This window comes from Triticum aestivum, chromosome 5D, assembly GCF_018294505.1.
Source record: "Triticum aestivum cultivar Chinese Spring chromosome 5D, IWGSC CS RefSeq v2.1, whole genome shotgun sequence".
Lineage (NCBI taxonomy): Eukaryota > Viridiplantae > Streptophyta > Magnoliopsida > Poales > Poaceae > Triticum > Triticum aestivum.
The window spans coordinates 454461056-454465720 of NC_057808.1; the positions used below are offsets into that span (position 1 = coordinate 454461056).

Consider the following 4665-nt stretch of genomic DNA (forward strand, 5'->3'; position numbering starts at 1 on the left):
TTGTGACCACTATAAATATCTATCTTCTAGTGCAAATATTTATATCCCCGGTTATTGTGACGGCTATCTATATTTATCTTCTAGAACAGATACTTATATCAAGAAGACATACATTTGCAAGTGTTTCTTGCTGCCAAAACCTACGTTTAGCTAAAATAAGTAGACGTAGCATAAAATTTGAGATGAGCATAGCACAACAAGGCCAGCTTGCCTCCATGTCAGAGAAACAACAACTTGATTGCTCCTACTTTCGTACGCAACATCTGTGCTAGTACATAACTAAGAGGACTACGAAAAATGACGGGTGATCACTCGGCGGCCGCCGATGCATTTTACATCGCTTCACTTCTTCGAAGAATGAATTGCTGCCGTGTTCACCATGCAAAGAACGTTTTTGATGCAAACAACATACGGCAGCAAATACAACATAGATGTGCATTCTCGTTTCATACTAACCTGGGTGGATGCGATAAAAACGCCATGGACAAAGCGGTCGCTAGGATGGAGATATGAACACCAAATGAACCATAGATAATTCCCAATATTAACATGTGACAGAATCTACTAAATAGGGAATAATTATCTCTATCAATAAGCATAAGCAAACAACTGAAAGAATATAACTATCTCATTTCAATCCTTACATTCACACGCCAATTTGGCATCACCTCCGCGCCCTAGCCTCACTTTTGAAAGCCTGCAAGAGCGCGAGAGATGGGAGTAAGCACAATATTCTGCAATCAAATGAAAGAGAGTCAGGGAGCAATTAGCATTTTTGCCGTGCTCCCCTGCTCAGACCATATCGGTGCCGCCACATCTCGTTCAGAAAAAAAAGCAGTAGCAACAGCACCCAATCCCCATCGAGATATCTCAAGCAAGGTGCCCCTTCTCTTCTCTACACATCACCACTCCTCACCATCCAGCACTGGCGGAGCCTCATAGAGGCCAAACAGATCACGACCCCGCCTTCCAAAACTGCAAGCAAAAAATTACTACTATGCATACTAAGTGTTTGATCCAACCCATTAGTGAATAATACTCCTCCCAACCCCATTATTATTAGATGAATACCCTCGAAGGATACACACATGCAGATTCGTGTGTGAAGCTAGCTAGCTACTCCATGCAACTTGATTGAATGTTGTACGAGCAGCTTCCTGCTACATGTGCACATAATGCTTGCTTACTGCTACATTAGATGGATTCACCCGGCTGGTGGCTGCCTGCTGCATATGTTGGCATTAGGTCGATTCGCCCCCTGCTTGCTGCTGCGCCTACACGGACCATCTCGTGCTATGCGCGCAATCGCCAAGACGATGAGCTGACGACCGTTGATGAGCCAAGCTGCCAAAGGATGGAAGGAGCAAGATATGTTCGATTACAGTGTAATTTTACTTCTAGGCTATTTTGAATATAAAATTTGCTTTGAGTTGAAAATTTGCCCCTCCCCCCTTGATTGCTTGCCACGCTCCGCCACTGCCATCCAGCGCTGCTCCTCCTCTTCTACATCCATCTCCCACAAGTGGCTTGCGTCACCCCTCCCCCAGCTCCCTCCTATCAACGGATGGCCGTGCTCCACCCGCACCCTCGTCGCAACGCCCGTGCTCCAGCCACACTTATGAAGCCGCATAGAGAGCTCAGGCTTCCTTCCTCTTACCTGACCGTGGCAAGGGTGAAGTTGCCGCCCTGTGCTCTCTAGACCTCCATCCGCCCGTGATCCATCCCCCTACCATCCAGAACGGGCAAAAAAAGAACGGGACCATCCCGTACTCCCTTCCCCTCCTCCACAACCAAGCAACTGCCACATGCTCGTCCACCAAGCCTCAACCATGGCGCCCGGATCGAGCATGAATGCACGCGCCGCCTGCCGGATCTGGCACGGATGCGCGCGGTGGCTCCTGACTTCCCTGATTTATGGGAGATGCCGTGTTGGGCATGCGATGCCCTGTCGATCGATGGGGTGAGGGAGGCTAACGACACGAAACGACAATGTACTCCCCTTTAATAGTAGAGATATATGGAATTTTTTATTATAAATTCTTGATCAACCAATATTTAGCACCTGGGGAGCTGGGCCAATAAATAAAGCCTACATTCTATAAAACGAATAGGAAGGCTCATATAGACACAAAATCAAGCATCGACTTGTAGAACATGTGACCATGAGGCTCCAAGATAAAAATAAAATGAAAGTGAATGTTATTATATTATTCAAGGTGGATGATATTAGAAATTTTATTAGTTGTCGAAGGTGAAGCCGCATGGGTGATGTAGCCGGTTGGCCGTAGTGCAGAGTTATAATATATGTTGTATATTACTTTTCTTCTTCTACGATTACTGGTCTATTTCGACAAATGAAATTAGTTATTATAAATCTATTTTGACCAATGAAATGAATATATGTTTGTGATCTTGTTCCCACGCACGACTTGTAGTTGTAAACTTATGCATTTGGGGCTATTAAAGGGAGGCAATTGACGTGCATTTCAAGAGGATTTATTCTGTGGCAACCCACAGGTATTTAGCTGGATCATCTTACTCGGATACTAATATATATTATTGTTGTCTTCACCCAGTTCTTGTTTTGGTGCCTTAAAAATCATCTTAATCGGATACTGATATCACTTATGCAAGAGTCATGTCTGATCATTAAAAGAATTGGTCACGGATCCCCACGGACGCCGCCGCCGTTGCGGATCCCCACGGACGACGCAGACGCCGCCGAACAGAGCATGGCATGGTCGCATTGCACTGATTGGAGGAGACCGTGCCGGCCGTGCCCTGTTTGGAGGATGAACACAGGTATTAATCTGTTCGAGTATGCATGGGCCTCGAAGAACCGAGCAAAGCATCCCATTCATTTCAGTCATTGCATGTGTTTGCTCTGCAGGTTCACCTCCATGGCTATGAGAGGACGCATTTGTGGAATCCCATGCACGCAACGGACGGATCGATTGTTTGAACGGGCGCAAGGAAAGAGATCTGGGCCTGCTTGAGGGGGTGAGCTGACATGGGAGACCCGAGCTGCTGTTCATGTAATATTTCCTCCTTTCCCTCCCTCCCTTTCTAGCATGCCATGGCCTCTGAGTTCTCAACATTTGTTCAGTTGTTCGGGCAGAGGAGACACTTTTTTGAAGCATCAAGTGAATTGAAATGTGCAAATGCTCTTGGTGCCCATTAATTCTGTGTGTGACTAAGAAATCGTTTTCTTCTCCGTAGCTGAGAAACCAGTAAAGAAATTATGTGTCAGGAGCAAGAATCTTTTTCGATGAAAGCCGCTACCTTTCATATATAAATTGTCTTCCTTTTCAAGAAAGAAATCTGTAGCCTTGAATCAATAGATATACATAAGTTTTATGCTGATGTTATCTGTAATAAGAGTACTTGAAATTGATAGAGTTGCCATTAGATTTTCCAAGAAGAGGCAGACATTATATCACCTGTCCATTTAATCTTTCTCTGTTTATTATGTTGCTTCTCTTTTTTTGTCTTATTCTTATTCCAATCATTGCATTAGGATTCATTGCCAATTTATTCGGTCCTTATTTAATTTGGATGGCGCTGAACTATTTTTGTGGTACCTGGTACCTTTCATGATCAAGAAGAGCTCACATGTGACTAAATAGACATGGTGTATTGTTTAAGCATGCATACTTAGCCTCTTTGGACTATCAATAGAAGCTTGTGTCCCCTTTGGACTAGGGAAGGTATGTTAAATTGTACCAACCATGTCATTAGACCGTAACAGGAGAAAAAAATGCATCAAATTATATGTTTTTATTTACTGCGATCGGTACGAAGGGCAGGTGACATTCATACTAAATTTTTGGCTATAATCTATTCAACCTGGATGTAAATCATTGCATGGTAATGTTTCTATGTGCATATTCTGGAATGCTCTATGCAAATGTATATGACAGGGAAGGACCATGCCGTGAGCTTACTGATAAACCTGAGCAGCTAGCTAGGCTCTGCAGTAACATCTTAATTGTCTGCTTAGATTGCTTATCTATTCAGTCATTCCTTCTTTTTGCCTGCTTAGTATAAATTGTATGTTCTATTATGCAGCTCCTGTTGCTGCTATATTGACCTCTACTTGAAGTCAGGAGCCAAATTGAAGATCAAATTCAGGTTAGTAAAAAAGGGCAGTCTTTTTGTTATTGGTGTACCATTTTGTATATTGTCAACTGTACGCTCCTTGCGATACTAAAAACTATATGTAATGTAGGGATTTGTTTCACCATCATCAGAAAAACTCCTAGACATGCCTCCTAAAAGACATGTCTTTTATGATAGTTCTGGATCTGAATGAGACCCTTTTATACTCAGATTGGAAGGTGATCTTGTGTTTTCTGCGAAGTTTAGAATCTCGTTGTTTGCTATGCCTGCCGGCTGCCGCTCATGTACTGCACATGCAGTGTGAGTAAATCTCTTAATATATCACACATTTGCACTTCAAATTTGCTAAAACAACCTGTATAACTGAAACTCAAAAGTGCTCGTGCTTAAAATATGTACATCCAATGGGGATAGATGCTTGATTTTGTGTCTATATGAGCCTTCCTATTCGTTTTATAGCATGTAGGCTTTATTTATTGGCCCAGCTCCCCAGGTGCTAAATATTGGTTGATCAAGAATTTATAATAAAAAATTCCATATATCTCT

The 4665-nt window shown here is 43.0% G+C and overlaps 1 long non-coding RNA gene across 1 annotated transcript; it reads left to right on the forward strand.

Annotated features, from left to right (window-relative positions):
• The first annotated feature begins 2902 nt into the window (after positions 1 to 2902).
• LOC123125491 (uncharacterized) lies at positions 2903 to 4359 on the forward strand. Its single transcript, XR_006461422.1, has 2 exons — positions 2903 to 3035; positions 4103 to 4359. It is a non-coding gene; the product is annotated as an uncharacterized lncRNA (long non-coding RNA).
• The last annotated feature ends 306 nt before the right edge of the window (positions 4360 to 4665 follow it).